At 45.4% G+C, this 19,609-nt stretch overlaps 1 protein-coding gene across 1 annotated transcript in view; it reads right to left on the reverse strand.

The window, feature by feature from the left end:
* LOC147683516 (alpha-1,4-N-acetylglucosaminyltransferase-like) overlaps positions 1-16,042 on the reverse strand; it is a 427,778-nt gene extending 411,736 nt beyond the window's left edge. Inside the window, exon 1 of the mRNA XM_086943922.1 lies at positions 15,988-16,042. The gene's annotated coding sequence lies outside the window, so the exon portion shown is untranslated. The remainder of the gene's footprint in view (positions 1-15,987) is intronic.
* Between the last annotated feature and the right edge of the window lie 3,567 nt (positions 16,043-19,609).

Below are 19,609 nucleotides of genomic sequence, written 5' to 3' on the forward strand. Positions count from 1 at the left end.
TGTGTTCTACCGTGCCTCTGGGGACCCTCTCCACAATATAAAAGTAGGTAAGAGGTTGGTTGGAAACTAGAATACTCATTGCTTTAACTTTAAATGTAAAGAAGGGGAAAATCACAAACTCGTGTCCCCCAAGCCTGGTCATTAGTTATATGCAGGCATGCATGTCCTTCGTGAGAAGAAACACTGCGCAGCAAACTTTAAACTCGCTTTGGAAATAGGCCGCATGCAGCCAGTATTAGTTTCCCTGACCCAGTCTGACCTTCATCCAAGGCCAGGCTGGAAGCATGTAATAACCTGTTTCCTTCTCCGCCTCAGTGAAAGCAGTTCCCCCGTTCTTCCCTCCCTATATTTCTCCATGTTAGTGACAAGAGTAGAGCCTCCGAAGTTAAATGAGCATTATAAAACCTTATCTACTGGTACTATACTTTGAAGGCTTAAAACTATCTTGCAGCCAAGGTGTATTTCACCTAGAGCCGCAAAAACGTAGTGTTTCCAGCCAAAGTCATCGAGAAGACCGTCAACAAGCAGATGGCCGCCTTCCTCGAGACGAACGGATCCCTCGACCCCTCACAGTCCGGCTTCCGAGCCAATCACAGCACCGAGACCGCCCTCATCGCCGCCACCGATGACATCCGAGCCCTGATGGACAATGGAGAAACAGCGGCCCTCATCCTCCTAGACCTCTCCGCGGCATTCGACACGGTCTGCCACCGCACCCTAGTACAGCGCCTCAGTAACATCGGAATCCAGGACAAGGCGCTGGAATGGATCATCTCCTTCCTCGACGGAAGGACACAGAGAGTCCGCCTACCACCATACAAATCAGAAGCCTCCGAAGTCATCTGCGGCGTCCCTCAAGGATCATCTCTGAGCCCCACCCTCTTCAACGTCTACATGAGCCCCCTCGCGGCCATCGTACGCAAACACAACCTCAGCATTATCTCCTACGCCGACGACACCCAGCTGATCCTCTCCCTGACCAACGACCCCGCCTCCGCCAGAGCCAACCTGCACGAAGGGATGAAAGAGGTAGCCGAGTGGATGACGACCAGCCGCCTGAAACTGAACTCTGACAAGACGGAGGTCCTCATCCTGGGCTCTTCCCCCTCCGCCTGGGACGACTCCTGGTGGCCTCCAGCCCTGGGCACCGCACCCAAACCAACAGACCATGCACGCAACCTGGGCTTCATCCTGGACTCCTCCCTCTCCATGACCAGGCAAGTCAACAACGTCTCCTCGGCGTGCTTCAACATCCTACGCATGCTACGGAAGATCTTCCGGTGGATCCCCACCGAGACCAGGAAGACCGTCACCCAGGCCCTCGTCACCAGCCGGCTGGACTACGGCAACGCCCTCTACGCCGGTACCACCGCCAAGCTCCAGAAGAGACTCCAGCGGATCCAGAACGCCTCAGCCAGACTCATCCTCGACATCCCACGAACCAGCCACATCACCGGACACCTGAGAGACCTTCACTGGCTCCCCGTCAACAAAAGAATCACCTTCCGCCTCCTCACCCACGCACACAAAGCCCTACACGACCAAGGCCCGAGCTACCTCAACAGCCGGATCAACTTCTACGCTCCCAAACGCCACCTCCGATCAGCCAACCACGCCCTCGCCGCCGTCCCCCGCATCCGAAGAGCGACTACAGGAGGAAGGTCCTTCTCCTACCTGGCCGCCAAGACCTGGAACTCCCTCCCGACCGACCTGCGCCTGACCCAAGACCACCTCTCCTTCAGGAAGAAGCTGAAGACCTGGCTGTTCGAGAAGTAGCGGCCCCCCCCCCCCCCCAGCGCCTTGAGACCCTACGGGTATGTAGCGCGCTCTATAAGTGTCACTGATTGATTGATTGATTGATTGAGTGTTATTTAACCACTGGAAGGACTTCATTTTTATCCACTTTTTTCCGATTCCGGAAAGATTCCGTTAAACTCGGGATAATGATTTTGGAGCTCATTTCGTGCGGTCTGGCGTGGTTATTTCTGCTTTATTTTCTGGTTAACTACTGCTGCGCAATTACCATCTTTACACGATTGTCGAGTTTAAAAACAAAGTGTATTTCTGCTCACATTTTTCACTTGCTTAAAGCAAGTGGGAAATATAAACAGAGAAGTACCTGAACTTCAAGGATTGCATGAGGTAAATATCCTGGTGATTTTAAAACGGACTTTATTCCTCATTGTGGCCCAAAACTTCATAATGCTCGATAATTGAGATGGTGCTAATGGCCAGCGTTGGGAACCCTGGACCTGCAGCTTTTTGTCAGATATATAAAAAATGGCAGGTCACCTCTGTAGAGAAAGACAGGCGTTTCATTAAGCAGTTTATCCCTCCATGTATATTCGCCTATCAATTATTCAGTCATTCCATTCTCCGCTTCATACACATACAAAAAAATGTGTATGGGTTATAAAAACTTCAACTGCTTTTGAAATTCATATGTTTACATTTTAAGCAATGATACCAAATATTTCAGATTAACATTGCTAATATCTGAAGCACAGCTGACTAAAAGACCAGCTTGCATTGTTAATAGGTAAAAATTCATGATTTCTAGGAAAATTTTGAGTTAAAAAAATATTAGAGGGCACAGCTGTTAAAAATCTATTAACTATGATTGTGCTCTCAGATCGCCCCAGCTGTTTTGAGTTGAATCTGTGGCTCTGCATTATTATTTGCTTTTTTATATAGCGCGGACATGGCCCGTAGGTATCGGAGCGCTTTACTAAAGTAGCATGATGTTGCAGGTCTAGTCTTCCTTGCATTATACCCTGCACTTCCTCCTTCCTGCTCCTGTGATTGGTCACTGTTATGACGTACTATGGAATGTGTTGCTGGTATTTATATGACGCACACCCCAGTCCCGGTGTACTCTGTCACCTTCCGACAGCTGTTACCTCCCTTACGTAAGCTTGTTTTTTCTTAATAAATACTTGAGGAATTACTTCTATTTTTTCTGGTGTTATTGAACATCACACCACAACATATTTGGCGACGAGGGTGGGATGAGAAATAAATAGACAAGCTTACGCAGGGATTTCTTCAGGAGCACCTCAACCTTATCTTCAAGGCAAGTGCTCTTATGGCATTTATTCAAAAAAATATTTGGATACAAATTTAATTGGTATTCTCCATTATATTTCAGTATCACAGCAATTTGGGACCTGGAAGTCATGTGGGCAGAACGCTGATGAAATCGTCGAAAGTAGCGGTGTTTCTGACAGGAATTTCGTGGGAAGCTATAAGGCAAGCTACGGAGTAATTTTTGTGTTCACGAGTATTCCTGCAAGTAAATTTTGGGTAACGTGTGTTTCCACAGCGTACCAGACCAAGTAAGAAATTCTAAGGCGGTTGACTCGTGACAGTTCAACTGTCATTCGGGTTTCTTGCGCGCAGCGGTAACGGACATTCCTGCCGCTCAGATGTGTGTCAAACAGCAGGGCCGAACACGTCACAACGTAGTCGACGGGAGCAACGTGATGCCATTTTGTAATGAACATTCCGTCCATAGCAGCGCATCGAAGCTGAGGTAAATAAACGCGCAAAAGCATTTCTATTGCACATATTATTGGCAAAGTGTTACAAATATGCGATAAAAGGAGCGCTTCTTCTCATATTTAATCGGCGCTCTATTGAACAATTACATGACTCATTATTGGCCAAATTTTCTCCATTGAAGGAAGTCCACGCATACTGGTGTCAGATAACGGGAAGCAGCTTACTTCCAACAAAATGACAGAATTTCTTAATTCACATGGCATCAGGCAGGAGAAAACTCCTTTATACTCTCCAAAGTCAAATGGGCAAATTGAAAGAGTGAACCGTTTTATCAAGGACGGCATTCAATTAGCTTTAGCTTCGAATATTCCTGTAAAAAGAGTCATCCAGGAAAGAGTATTTGCATACAACTCTACCATAAACAGTGTAACAGGATTTTCCCCATTTTTCTTAATGAGGGGGAGAAGATGTGATAATGACATGGTGCCTAAAATTGAAGGGTTAAAGTCAGGTTTACCCGACCCTGTGGTCATAAGTGATGAACAGATGCAAGTTAAGCGGAAGATTGTTGAGAACCAAATCAAAGCTAAAAGCTATCACGACATGGTACACAAAGCGGTTAACAAAGAGTTTAACAAGGGTGATTGGGCACTTATCAAAAGACATGATGGACAACATAAAGGAGAATCTAAGTACTATAATCCTGAGGAGGTGGTCGAGGTCTCAGAGAGTGCCATTTGTTTGAAATCCCTGGGTTGGCGCAACAAGAGTGACGCTGTGTGCTTGAGTAAAAGCCAGGCAGAATTATGGTTTGAGGGACTCAAAAACAAAGATGTGGGTGACAAGGAATTCTCATGGTTGAGTACTTATTCAGGTGAATTGGATGAACAAGTTGACTTAGCACTGAAAGAAGTATGTTGTCAACCAGTTAACTATGACAGGGAGGAAATGTATAGAAATGATGAAAGTAATGCCAGTACTGAAATTGTAGAGAGGCATGGCGAGGGCAGTGTAACTGAGAGACAAGCCACCGCCGACAGTGTATATGATCCCAAACCCAGCACTTCTAGTATATCCAATGAAGAAAGTGCTAAATGTCATGGAGGTTGGGAGGGTACCTGTATCCGGTTTGGGAGAATATCTAAGTTACCTGCAGGGCTAAGAGACTATGAGTTGTTGTAAATATTCACCTTTGTGTTTGTTGAAAGGGAGATGTTGCAGGTCTAGTCTTCCTTGCATTATACCCTGCACTTCCTCCTTCCTGCTCCTGTGATTGGTCACTGTTATGACGTACTATGGAATATGTTGCTGGTATTTATATGACGCACACCCCAGTCTCCGTGTACTCTGTCACCTTCCGACAGCTGTTCCCTCCCTTACGTAAGCTCGTTGTATCTTAATAAATACTTGAGGAATTACTTCTATTTTTACTGGTGTTATTGAACATCACACCACAACACATGATACAAGGGTACAGCAAGTTACTGTTACAATAATTATGTTCAGTTATTGTCGCTGCTGAAAAGGGGAACAGCCTCAAACATGCCTGTTACTTTGCTCTTGGGCCAAATAAGGCCTCTCTCATTGTATTGTAATTTCATGGATATAGCGCTTACTACCTCGGACAAGACATCACAGTGCTGATATGCAAGTTTAACTCAGACTGCGCCAACCTGGGCGTCGGAGTGTCTGTTAATTCACCCTAAACTGGGCCACCTATGTTTTATTTATGGGAAAAGGAGTGAGGCAGAGGGATGAGAGAAATAAAGGAAACTGAAAGTGATACCAAGACTTTCAGTCTGAGAAAACAAGGGCAAGCTTCCGAGGTGGAAGATGGAATTCACGCAGGTAAAACAAAGGGTGAAAGATTCAAAGAGGAAGAGAAGGAAAGCAGGACATATAGGCAGAGAGAGGAGAGAAAAAGAATGTCTGAGAGAAAGGCAGAGAGAGGGGAGAAAAAGAATGTCTGAAGAGAAAAGACTACGACAAGAGGTGGAGAAACGAAAAGGATGAGGGAATAGAAGACGCTTTAGCTTTTTCATAACTGAAAGTTTCATCAACTGACCATAAACAGATACAGCAGGGGTGGGAACAATGCAAGCTTTCTTATGAGCGAATAAAAAAGGTTAAGTCATGGAAACATATTTGGCAATTATTATTGTACAGTTTCTCACTTAACCAATTCAAGTTTTTATTAAACCACTTATATTTTAATTTTGTTACAAATATGATTATAATACCTTCATCAGCTCCATCCCAATTAATTTAGGGGGGAAACGGGAAAAACTCCTGCGGTCGGGGTTGCATCCCCTCAGCGATTATGTTAAAAAAAGTGATATAATGGGGAGCCACGGCCAACTGCCAATTAGGTAAAGGGAGCCACAGGTCCAAAAAGTTTGGGAACCACTGCCTTAGGGCATGTGTGTGCACAACATATGTGCACAGATTAATTTCAGGGGTGCAACAGAGTGTCCTTTGGACACCCCTGCACCCTTGAAATCGCTTTCTCAATTTGCGATTCGCTAATTGCGAATCACAAATTAAGAATGTCTTCCCATTCATTCCTATGGGCCTCTAAGCCCATAGGAATGAATGGGGAGGCATTCCTCAATTGCGACTCGCAATTTGCGACTCGCAATTAAGGAATGTTTAGAAATCGCACATTTTTCAGCGATTTATTCATGCATAGGCTTTTGCAATTTCTTAATTGCGATTCCATAAAAATCGCAATTAAGAAATCGCAAAAGCCAACAATGATGCATGTGCCTGTTAGTGTGTAAGCCTAAATGTACATTTGAAGAAGCTGCACAGATCATTACTTTACAGGTTTCCATGCATTGTGGAACTTCTTATTTCCTTTTCTCCACCAGAAGTATAAACAATTTGATTAAGATTCAGGTTGATTAACATACAGTTATACCATTTTAAAGGGCAGATTTTCTAAAAACAAAAAAATGGTTTCCTGAATCATAACAAATGCCTCTTGTTAATCAACCTGTAAAATCTGCAAGTTTAAGTGTGGTTGCTCTCAGAAACCAAAATGCTTTTTCTCCACCGTTTTTTTTACGGTGGAAAAACCTTTTGATTCTACATCTTCAAAATAATAAGCTTTATATTACACTGTGGAAGTTGACTAAATGTTCTTTTCGTCACCTGAATATCGCTTTAATCTATAAAGCTCCGCCCAGTGCTTGAGTGAAGGGGAAACCAGCCTTATCTCGGAGCCGGATCTCAGAACCGGCAGCTATTCAAGTCAAGTCAAGTCATAAAATTTGTATAGCGCACTACATACCCAGAGGGTTTCAAGGCGCTTAGGAGGGGAGGAGGATTATTTGTCAAATATCCACGTTTTAAGCTGCTTTCTGAACAGAACAGGGACCCGTCTAGCCCATGTGACGTATGCTGAATTGGTCCCAGTGTAATTTACCAACTTACCTTTCTACATAACTTAATGATCTGTTATCTGTATGCTACCCGATGTACTTTGCAGGAGACACATTCACACTCTGTGCTACTTCAAGTTAAAAACAAGCATTGGAAATGCAATAGGTCTCGCATTATTAAAGTTTGAGCAGTTGGCATTGAAAATGGCAATGTTGTTAGTGCTAGTTATGGAATTGCAGTTATACTGAAATACAATTACATGTGATGTGTAGGTGTATTAAAAAGTTAAATGATAGATAATGGTGTAGAATAAGTAGTTAATAAATATTGATGTATGTATTTTGCATCTTTTTTTTGAAAATCTTAGTTATGCAATGTGTTTGTATGTAAAATATGTGTTTGTAACTTTGATTTACAGTTTGCGAAAAAGAAAACACATTTTGCAAGGAAAAGATGTTTGTGTGTGACGTGCAGCAGTGCGTGGCGTGCAGCAGTGTGTGGAGTGCAGCAGTGTGTGGCATGCAGCAGTGTGAGGCATGCAGCAGTGTGAGGCATGCAGCAGTGTGTGGCGTGCAGCAGTGTGTGGCGTGCAGCAGTGTGTGGCATGCAGCAGTGTGTGGTGTGCAGCAGTGTGTGGCGTGCAGCAGTGTGTGGTGTGCAGCAGTGTGCAGCAGTGTACGGCGTGCAACAGTGTGCAGCCTGCAGTAGTGTGATGCATGCAACAGTGTGTGGCCAGGCAGAGTGCAGCAGTGTGTGGCATGCAAAGCGCAGCAGTGTAAGGCTTGCTGCAGTGTGTGGCATGCAGCTGTGTGAGGCGTGCAGCAATGTTTGGCATGTAGTAGTGTGTGGCGTGCAGCAGTGTGTGGCCTGCAGCAGTGTGTGGCGTGCAGCAGTGTGTGGCGTGCAACAGTGTGTGGCGTGCAGCAGTGTGTGGCATGCAGCAGTGTGCAGCATGCAGCAGTGTGAGTAATGCAGCAGTGTGCAGCGTGCAGCAGTGTGATGCATGCAGCAGTGTGAGGCGTGCAGCAGTGTGAGGCATGCAGCAGTGTGCAGCATGCAGCAGTGTGAGTAATGGAGCAGTGTGCAGCATGCAGCAGTGTGAGGCATGCAGCATTGTGAGGCGCGCAGCAGTGTCTGGCATGCAGCAGCGTGTGGCGTGCAGCAGTGTGTGGTGTGCAGTAGTGTGAGGCGTGCAGCAGTGTGAGGCGTGCAGCAGTGTGAGGCGTGCAGCAGTGTGAGGCATGCAGCAGTGTGAGGCGTGCAGTGTGAAGCAGTGTGAGGCATGCAGCAGTGTGTGGCGTGCAGTAGAGTGAGGTGTGCAGCAGTGTGTGGCATGCAGCAGTGTGAGGCGTGCAGCAGTGTGAGGTGTGCAGCAGTGTGAGGCATGCAGCAGTGTGTGGCGTGCAGCAATTTGTGGCGTGCAGCAGTGTGTGGCCTGCAGTGTGCAGCAGTGTGAGGCGTGCAGCAGTGTGTGGCCTGTAGCGTGCAGCAGTGTGTGGCCTGCAGCACGCAGCAGTGTGTGTCCTACAGCATGCAGCAGTGTGAGGCGTGCATCAGTGTATGGCGTGCAGCAGTGTGAGGAGTGCAGCAGTGTGAGGCATGCAGCAGTGTGAGGCGTACAGCAGTGTGTGGAGTGCAGCAGTGTGTGGCGTGCAGCAGTGTGTAGCGTGCAGCAGTGTGAGGCGTGCAGCAGTGTGAGGCATGCAGCAGTGTGAGGTGTGCAGCAGTGTGCAGCATGCAGCAGTGCAGCAGCGGGCAGCATGCAGCAGTGAGTAATGCAGCAGTGTGAGGTGTGCAGCAGTGTGAGGCGTGCAGCAGTGTGCAGTGTGCAGCAGTGTGCGGTGTGCAGCAGTGTGAGGCCTGCAGTGTGAAGCAGTGTGAGGCATGCAGCAGTGTGTGGCGTGCAGTAGAGTGAGGTGTGCAGCAGTGTGTGGCATGCAGCAGTGTGAGGCGTGCAGCAGTGTGAGGTGTGCAGCAGTGTGAGGCGTGCAGCAGTGTGTGGCGTGCAGCAATTTGTGGCGTTCAGCAGTTTGTGGCCTGCAGTGTGCAGCAGTGTGAGGCGTGCAGCAGTGTGTGGCCTGTAGCGTGCAGCAGTGTGTGGCTTGCAGCATGCAGCAGTGTGTGTCCTACAGCATGCAGCAGTGTGAGGCGTGCATCAGTGTATGGCGTGCAGCAGTGTGAGGAGTGCAGCAGTGTGAGGCATGCAGCAGTGCGAGGCGTACAGCAGTGTGTGGAGTGCAGCAGTATGTGGCGTGCAGCAGTGTGTAGCGTGCAGCAGTGTGAGGCGTGCAGCAGTGTGAGGCATGCAGCAGTGTGAGGCGTGCAGCAGTGTGCAGCAGCGGGCAGCATGCAGCAGTGAGTAATGCAGCAGTGTGAGGTGTGCAGCAGTGTGAGGCGTGCAGCAGTGTGCAGCATGCAGCAGTGTGCGGTGTGCAGCAGTGTGAGGCCTGCAGCAGTGTGAGTTATGCAGCAGTGTGAGGCGTGCAGCAGTGTGAGGCGTGCAGCAGTGTGAGGCGTGCAGCAGTGTGAGGCATGCAGCAGTGTGTGGGGTGCACCAGCGTGGCGTGCAGCAGTGTGGCATACAGCAGATCAGCACAGGGGAAGAGAGGAGAACAGGGAGTTAGAGAAGGAGGCAGAGTGGAAGAGAGTAGCAGATCAGCACAGGAGAAGAGAAAAGAACAGGGAGTTAGAGAAGGAGGTGGGTGGAAGAGGGGAACAGATCAGCACAGCAGAAGAGAACAGGGAGTTAAAGAAGGAGGTGGAGTGGAAGAGAGCAGCATATCAGCACAGGGGAAGAGAATAGAACAGGGAGTTAGACAAGGAGGTGAGGTGGAAGAGAGCAGCAGATCAGCAAAAGTTAACAGGGAGTTAAAGAAGGAGGCGGGTGGAAGAGAGCAACAAAGCAGCACAGGAGAAGGAACCTAACGGGGAGTTAGAGAAGGAGGCGGGTGGACGAGAGCAGCAGATCAGCACGGGAGAACAGAACAGGGAGTTAAAGAAGGAGGTGTCTGGAAGAGAGTAGCAGATCAGCACAGGAGAAGAGAAGAGAACAGACAGGGAGTTAAAGAAGGAGGTGGGGTGGAAGAGAGCAGCAGATCAGCACAGGAGGAGAGAACAGGGAGTTAAAGTAGGAGGCGGGTGGAAGAGAACAGTAGATCAGCACAGGAGAATAGAACAGGGAGTTAGAGAAGGAGGCGGGTTGGAAGAGAGCAACAGATCAGCACAGGAGAAGAGAAGTGAACAGGAAGTTAGAGAAGGAGGCAGGGTGGAAGAGCAGCAAATCAGCACGGGAGAAGAGAAGAGAACAGGGAGTTAGAGAAGGAGGTGGGTGGAAGAGAGGTAGGGCGATAGAGGGAGGGCGATAGATAGAGGGAGGGCGATAGAGGGAGGGAGAGTGATAGATAGAAAGAGGGAGGGGGATCGATAGATAGAGGGAGGGTGATAGATAGATAGAGGGAGGGCGATAGATAGATAGAGGGAGGGCGATATATAGATAGAGTGAGGGAGATAGATAGATAGAGGAAGGGCGATAGATAGAGGGAGGGTGATAGATAGAGGGAGGGCAATAGATAGATTGAGTGAGGGAGGGCGATAGATAGATAGATAGATAGAGTGAGGGAGGGTGATAAATAGATAGAGTGAGGGAGGGTGATAGAGTGAGTGACGGCGGTAGAGTGAGTGTGGGCAGTAGAGTGGTAGAGTGAGGGCGGAAGAGGGAGGGCTTTAGAATGGTAGAGTGAGGGCGGTAGAGTGGTAAAGTGATTGCGATAGAGTGGTAAAGTGAGGGTGGTAGAGTGAGAGCGGTAGAGTGGTAGAGGGAGGGCGTTAGAGTGAGGGCGGTAGAGTGGGAGTCAGGGCTGTAGAGTGGTAGAGTGAGGGCCGTAGAGTGGTAGAGTGAGGGCAGTAGAGTGGTAGAGTGAGGGCGGTAGAGTGAGGGCAGTAGAGTGAGGGCGGTAGAGTGAGGGCGGTAGAGTGAGTGAGGGCGGTAGAGTGAGTGAGGGTGGTAGAGTGAGTGAAGGCAGTAGAGTGGTAGAGTGAGGGCGGTAGAGTGAGGGCGGTAGAGTGAGGGAGGTAGAGTGGTAAAGTGAGGGCGGTAGAGTGGTAAAGTGAGGGCAGTAGAGTGGTAGAGTGAGGGCGGTAGAGTGGGAGTGAGGGTGGTAGAGTGGTAGAGTGAGGGCCGTAGAGTGGTTAAGTGAGGGCAGGAGAGTGGTAGAGTGAGGGTGGTAGAGTGAGGGCCATAGAGTGAGTGAGTGTGGTAGAGTGAGGGCGGTAGAGTGAGGGTGGTAGAGTGAGTGATGGCGGTAGAGTAAGTGAGGGCGGTGGAGTGAGTGAGGGTGGTAGAGTGAGTGAGGGTGGTTGAGTGGTAGAGTGAGGGTGTTAGAGTGGTAGAGTGAGGACGGTGGAGTGTTAGAGTGAGGGCGGTAGAGTGGGAGTGAGGACGGTAGAGTGGTAGAGTGAGGGCAGACACGTAGGGAGTGACCGCTGGGCAGCAGGAGCCCCACGGACGAAGAGGCTCCCAACAACGCGGCCGCCCATTGGCTGCGGAGGGTTGCTAGGGAACGAGCAACAGAAAGAAGGGAAACACAGTGACAGGAATGTGGGAAGGAACCTTTATTTCCCAGAACCATATAATGTAGCTTCATAGTATAGAAAGAGGAAGGGGACCAAAATAGGAAAGGACCAAAGCCATCTTGGTGAAGTTAAGAAACTTTACCAAGTTCAAACGAATGTGCCATCTTTGTATGGGAACCTAAAGTGCACAACGAAAAATGCTCTATGAAATGAAAAACACAAGACAATAGTAAATAGTATATTGGATAAATGTATCATCATTCGCTGATTGGCAGAGAACAGTCTTGCAAATGTTACAGTGGGTTCCTTTCCGGTGGAAGCCGATATCATGGGTCTTACAACATTGTGTCGGTGGTATCGCTATCTTGGTGAAGATCGCGGCGTTGCTTCTGTGCTGCAGTGTTACGGTGTAACAGCCATCTTTGGAATGCCTAACAATCGGGAAAACAAAGCTGCGAGTGGTGCGCGCGCCTTTCCTGCCATATGCTTTGAATTAATTGAAAGCATATGTCAGGAAATGCGCGTAATAGACACCAATGGGCCAGGGGCGGAGCTATGCTCTCGCCTCTGACCTATTGGTGTCTATTTTACAGAACAGTAAGCACTGAAAGGCCAATAGCAGGCCACAAATGGACACACACATGTACGAGCGTGAGGAATGTGAGGAATTTGCATGTCCTGTTTTCAAATCCCTGCAAGAGGGCTTTTCGCTTCGCTCGCCCTAATGAGACTAAACAAAGCACAGATCTCTCCAGCAAATGTTTTCATGATCAGAATGATCTTACAGTTATTATTATTCCCTGAGACGTACTGGGCACACAAAGCTCTTTGCAGAAGTTGCCTTAACCCTATAAGATACTTTAAAATGTAGCTTTTTGAACCAGAACAGATTAACTGACACTTTTCTTCATTGTGCCATGGTGCCAATGTGATTAACTGTTGCCCATTGTGGAAGAAACGTGCCTGAGGTCCTCTCCCCATAATATTTTCTGCCTCAGGATACACCATCTCCCCTCTGGCTGAGTGAGCACCCCATAATGCACGGCACGGACTCATTTGCATATCTTTTTATGCTTATGGTGCCACAGGGAAGGACAGGGTTTCAACCAATGATAGTGAATCACTGTTTGGTGGCTTCAAAGATGGCAACAGCCCCAAAGAAGTTGTTAATGGAAGTCGTCCAATGTTTCCAACAGCCTCAAGGTAATGCCCACTGAGAAAATTATAACTGATTTTCAAAACACTCCAAGAGCTGGAGACTTTGTTCTTGGGTTCAGGAGTGCAGGGACCCTTAGTGGTTGGTCCCATGGTTGGATGAAGTGGCCCAAGAAGTGTAAAAGAAAGAGCCTAGGCCTAAATTAGAGTTTGGCAGTCCCTACGTCTGCCAAACTTGTGGTGGATCTGTGGTGGCAGTTGGGGACCACTGCTCCAGCGGTCCAACTGCCTTATTTCGAGTAGGGTAGTCGGACCTCCATCTGACCGCCAAAACTACGAGGGATCTGCGATCTCTGTTGCTGGTGATGTTGTATTGAGGTTGCAATATGCTTGGTGGTCTGCTGCAGCACCGCCAAGCATGTTAAGGGTTTCCTCACCACTAGCAGTCTTATGGCATTTCTTACACCATGAAAATGATGGCGGTGAGGAAACTTAGGGGACCCTACAAGGCCCCCTGTTCCCTCAGGGCGTAGAGATGTATGCAGGGGGGAACATGGTGCTACCCTCCTGTCTGCATGCACCCACAGTTCCAGCACAGCATGGACTTTACAGCCCATGACGTTCTGGAACGCACTGTGGTGGGTCTATGGCGCAGCTTTTCTAAGGCTCTTCAATGAGAATTTGAAAGGCAATGGCATGGGCCCACCGCCACAGGACCGCCTGACCGTACTACAACTTGTAATCCAATGAGCGGGCAGTTTAGGAGGTGGTGGAGAGGGGCGTTAGCATGGTGCCCACTCCTATACTGCCAAAGTCGTAATCAGGCCCTAAAACACATTTAGTGTTACTTTTTTAAAACAAATTCATCACTTTTATTGGCAAACACTGCCATGCAGATACATATGATTGCATTTGGATATGATTAATGTTCCAATTGATTTTAGTGATGGTAGAATATCGAAGTATTACATGTGGTTACTCTTATTAATATGGAATCACCCCGACAAATCCAATAGCCTGCCTTTAATTTTAATGTGGTGACCGCTTGGCAAAGCTAATATACTTGCCTGATATAAAATTAGGCACCCTTCTTTGTGATTCTGTATGTGGCATAGGAGCGAGGGCATTGTGATTAATGGGTTAAAGACCCACTAGGAGTGAAAGATGATAAAAGGGTGACACCAAAGTTATTTCTATTTGCCTGATGTAAATGTTTGAAATTTAATGCATAGTATTTAGTAGTTTGTGTGGAATAAATGTACTTTTCCTTTGTCAAACTTGGACTTTTAGCAGTCTCTAAGAGTTCAGTGATGTAATATTGATGACAGCACCCCAACTCTGGAAACTGTTCATGCACTACTGTTTGTTTACAAGCGCAGTTCAATGCACAAAGAAATGGACAAGACGAGTTACAGCTTGTTCAAGGCTTCAGTAATCAAACAACTGTGTTTTTAGGGCCAGTGCCGAATTCCAATATGCCAACATGCTCTATATAAATAACTTTAAACCTTTACGGGAAGAGTCGTAGTCAAGGAGAGTCCTGTGAAAAGAGGGTGGATCACAGCCCTCTACTGTGAGTGCGTCTTTAACCCCTTGGACGCTCATTACGAGCTCAGCTCGTCATGATGTACACCTCCATACACTCATGACGAGCTGAGCTCGTCATGAACAATGGGAATAAATGATCTGCAGCACAGGAGGAAAATAACACTAGCATCGATGGTGTTAAATTTCACCTTGGATTCACCTTAAAGTACAAAAGAATTGGTCTGGCCTTGATCCAGTGCAGTTGGGAGATTTACATCTCGCAATGACTATTTAGCAACATGAGGACAAAAGGAGCATATGTTCTGCCACTTACAATGCATGCCAAACGTCGTCAAACAGGGTCAAAGCGCTTAGTCGGAATAACTATTTTATTGAGAGTTTCGGGACATACGGAATGTTCTAAATGTGCTATGTTAAGGAATTAGGGATCAGATTTAAAGTTCGGCAAATGTGTCTCTCTGTCACAAACATGACGGATGTATCGTCTTCTTTACTATTACTACAAGTGCCTTCGGATATAATGCACGTGTAATACAGTGGACGGAGTATGCTTCACCTTTACGACAGAATATCCCATCTGTCAAACTCTAAATCAGGTGCTTAGTGTATAGACGTAATGTATATTTGAAGAAGCTGCGCAGATCACTACTTCACACGGTGTTCTGATTTTTGGATCTACATATATCTTTTACTCCGCCAAAAGTATAACCAATTCCATTAAGATTCAAGTTGATTGATATACAGATATATATTCTAGAAAGCCAATTTTCTAAAAAAAAAAAAAAAAAAATTCTTGCAACATAATTAACGCCTTTTGTGATTCAACGTGTACAATCTTCATGTATAAGCATAGCTGCTCTTACAAATCAAAATGCTTTTGATTCTTTTCTCCCCGGGTTTTTCCTCTGGAGAAGCCCTTTTTTCCTATATCTTTGAAAAAAATGAGCTTTAAAGATCTCTCTGGTAGTTCACTAGTGTTTTCTTTTCGTGGCCTGTAAATCGCTTTAATCAATAAAACTCAACCCTGTGCTGGAATGAAGAGGGAAACTGCCGGATACCAGAACGGGGTTCTGTCTGTCCTGAGTGAAGTACACTGAATTGGCCACAGTGTAATTTACTCATTTATCAATTTACATAACATAATCTGTTATTTTCATGCTACACAACGTGCTTTGCAGGAGACGCATTCGCCTGCTGGGCTACTTTGAGTCGAAACTGGGACTGAACAAAGCACAGATCTCTGCAGCAAGTGCTTTAACGACCATTATTATTAGCATTATTATTCCCGAGAGTACTGGGCACACAAAGCTCTCTGCAGAAGGTGCCTTAGCCCCATAAGATGTTTTAAGATGCAGCCTTTTCGACCAATTAAGCCAGAACAGATTAACTGTCATCTTTCTCCATCATGCCAATTTCAGTCTGACTGAGCTTTTCAAAAAAAATATGGACGCTGATTCCCAGACTGCTTTTCATGACTCAGTCCCTTGTGACTCCATTCCCTTGGTGTTACCACAACTTGACTCCCAATGTATGGATTTCTAGAGTAAAGTTTTTTCCAATTCCTGCACTTACTCCACCTACTGAGTGTTACCTGCCACCCCTTGTGCATTCTAGTATGGATAATGGAAAAAAGACAAGCATCTAAGGAGTTGAAACTCAGCAGCTAAGATATGAAACAGGGTCACCTCACCTGTGGTTTGCCATTATCCTCCACTGCTGCCAACCACATTCACAATCTAAGCACTGGCAGCATTCTGCAAAGAAAAAGCTCAGTGACAGAAATTATGCATCCTATTGCAAGTACTATTTTTTAGAAAAAAATCCTACCTTGGTGTGGGATCCTCACATCATCATCTGATGCCCTCAGTTTTTTGTGTTCGACTATGTATCAAACTCAAATAAAGAAGGGCTGCTCCCATGAAACCTGTTTGACAGGCTTGCTCTGCTGTTGGGCAACAGTTGTGCATGTTAAAAGAGACAAGAGCATTAACCCAGTCTGACAAGTAAATGAAGTTTATTCAAATTGTATTATAAATTCACGAATAATTGTATATTTACGAATCTCAGCACGAGGATATAAAAATACGAAAGGAATAGAAGAAATCCAAATCTTTGGAAAAGATTCACTCGGTGCAGTAGAAAAATACAATAAGTTCTGTGAATATTATGTAGGTAATCAAAAAGCAAGAGTGAAGGTTTCCCTGCATCAGCACTTTGTCGGAGAAAAGCATTTAGCTCTCTCTATCCCTACTTTAACTCTAAAATGGCATCTCTAACTTAGCATTTAGAACAAAAGGTTGGACGCGAGAAAGGTGTCAGTGGTTAGTCTTTTCCTAAGAAGTCACTCCACCATCAGATGAGTCAACCAGCATAAAGCCACTAACAGGAAAGAAGCAAGCTAGCCCTCAGGTGCTTTATATCAGGATTTTCTGTGACGTCAATTTATTACACTGCCTTCTACAGGTACACTCCCTTGCAACAATTTAGCCGTTTTCTTTTTTCCTTCTCCCATGCAAACACACCTCTTTCCACCTTATCTTCACCAGGCCAAGCTAACTGCAACTCATTCATACCTCAACTATCTATTGAAAACAATAACTTTAATATTCATCAACGGAGCGCTAGTCCACTTGCAGAGCAAAGAATGAGGAACAAATAACACCCAACAAATTTGCATGGGAACGTATGCATTATTTTGGTTATGAGAACATCCAACGTACAGTAAACTCAGGCCTACGACTAAACTAAAATAATGAATGCACCATGCTATTCACATTGAACATTTTCATTCTTCACTTGCATTTTCAATAGACTCTTTACTAAACTACATTAGTGCACCCATGCAACTACATCATTAGTATAATAAACATTCAAATACATTTAATGTGTCAGTGCATCACATCACTAATAAACCCTATGTAAATGTGTCCCATCATTATACGCAGTCACTACAATTTTAAAAATCATTTGTTGAACTCACATTGAATCATGGTATAATCACAAGGACATGTTAGTTAATTCACATTTCTTCTACTATCTATTTACCTCATTAACACTGAATATTATTGAGAGTGCATACTCCAAGTGGTGACATTGCACTTTTAACAGGTATCCCAAATAGGATACAAATTCCTGCTCTCTCAGGGGCATATTTACAAGCCCCTAGACTCACCAGAGCATCACATTTTTGATGCTCCAATGACACTGTGTACTGGCCCATGTTTACAAGGTCATACAAAGCCACTTTGCTTGGCTTTACATGGCCTTGTAGATATGGCTCTTTCACACAATACTCTGCGTCAAAGGAGCATGGAAAGGGTGTTGCTGTGGGTGTTCCCACTCAACTCCCATGGCTTTTTGACACTGCATCCCAGATCTACAAGGATTCATAAATTTGAGGCAGTTACAAAAACTAACGCCTTTCCAGTGGAGGCGTTAAAGTGGCACAGCAAGGAGAAATACTTTCATTTCTCCTAATTTTTTGCTCTTTGGATGTGTGCTCCATTCTGCAGAAGAAAACAGTCATTAGTGATTATTTGTGTGCAGGAAGGTATCCCTTCCTGCTCAAACACAATCATCCCTGCAAAGCAAGCATCCTTGCACCTTGGTGAAAAGGTGCCTGTGTTGGCACACATCTGCCATTTGTGCACCACTGTAGGAAGGCACACAGGAGTGACCATATTCTTGTAAATAGGGCGCATCCCTGCATTTTTTAAATGGCCTAGCTGGACACAGATAAAATTGCTTGCAGCACCGCGCTGCTCCATTTCATTGTAAATATGCCGCTCGTTGTTCCACTGAAAAGTAGTTTGAAAAAGATCATACACTTTTGTATGTTGGCCTTGTACAACTGAATAAACGTATACATTAAAAAATATATAATTGTTTTTATTTTGTAGGGGAAGGCGTGCTAAGTAAACCCTTCTTATCTGGGTATGGGCTACTACCTCTTTTGAGGTGTTGGTAAAATGCCAGTGCTTTGCAACCAGAGTCCATTAATATAATCTTAACATATCACTGTTTGGGAGGGGCCTAAAGATGGCCATCCCAAAAAGCGATTTGTTATGGGTTTCTAAATCCATTTTGCCATTCCATAACCTGAACCAGAATTGCAAAATAGGTTTTGCACATAACAAAAATACATTTTCAGTAACAAACCCTGTGATATTGTGAATTCACAAAATGGTTTTCTACATCATGCACTTATCTCTCAATCCATTTGTATTGGTCAAACCTGCAACATGCCACAAAACAAATCACTTCGTGATGAGTAGTTAGTTAGAAAAGCCCACAGTAAAGACTCAGAAACCCCTACTAAAAGCAAAGGAAATGATGGAAGAGAAGAAAAGTACCTTATACTTCATCTCACATTTCCACAGTCTCATCCGCAATATAGACAACCTGCTGTTGTCATGCAGATTAAGGCAACACCTTCTTAATGGCTGTATATCTCCATGAAAACATGTAATGATTGTGGTATCTTAATTAATAAGGGTGCTGGGAGACTGTAAAATAAATACCCTGCTCCAAGATCTTTGCAGAGTTTCAGTTTTTCTTCTTCAAATTTGGTGAAAATGTTACAAAATTGCAAGAACTTTGCAGGATTTGGCAGGAAGAAAAATGTAGGTGAGGACATACCATTTATTTAAACAGATCACACCATATACCATCAAATGGAATGGTTTGAGAAGAAAAATGTCTCCACAGCATCATTTTGCTCCATGGAAGCTTTTTCTGTTGGAACCCATCTTTCACAGAATAAATTTGTGCAAAAGTTTGCAGCCGTGAAATTCATGAGTATAATTCACATTTTGTGGTTTATGTTATGATGTGTTATGTGGCTTTTATATAGCTTACATCTATCATGCTCTTCAGCTGAGGAGATATAGTGGTTACTGTTGCTCGTGGCAATGGCAATGGAAAGGATCATGCAGGACATCTTAATGTCTATTTTTTCCAAAGTAAGGTGTTCAGTTGATATTTAATGATTTAAATATGTAATCGAATACAGTATTTTAATACATGTGCAGGACGTTTTAATGGAATAGGTCTGTACTGCATTTGTCTATTGGGCTGTGGGAACAAGTTTTTCTTTTTATTTGCTTGAATTACCGGAACTAAAATGAGATTGATTGAAAGATTAACAGGTAACACTATTTAGGAGAGATGTGCAAGAAGCAACTAAAGCTCAACTGAGCTGCGAGGAATTCTCAACATTCTTCACAGAAAAGGCCAACACACTTGAAAGAGATCTCAGGATGGCAGCTGACAACCTCGCTAGCCACCTACCTCCACAGAACAATGCTACCATGAAAAACGATCATGATAGGTCGAAAAATAAAGCACAATGGTCGACCTTCAAGCTATATGACCAGAATACCATTCCCAAAACTCTCTCGGATATCAAACCAAATTCCACTACAATGACCCCCTCCCCTCTAAATGCCTA

This window comes from Lissotriton vulgaris, chromosome 11 (assembly GCF_964263255.1).
Source record: "Lissotriton vulgaris chromosome 11, aLisVul1.2, whole genome shotgun sequence".
NCBI lineage: Eukaryota > Metazoa > Chordata > Amphibia > Caudata > Salamandridae > Lissotriton > Lissotriton vulgaris.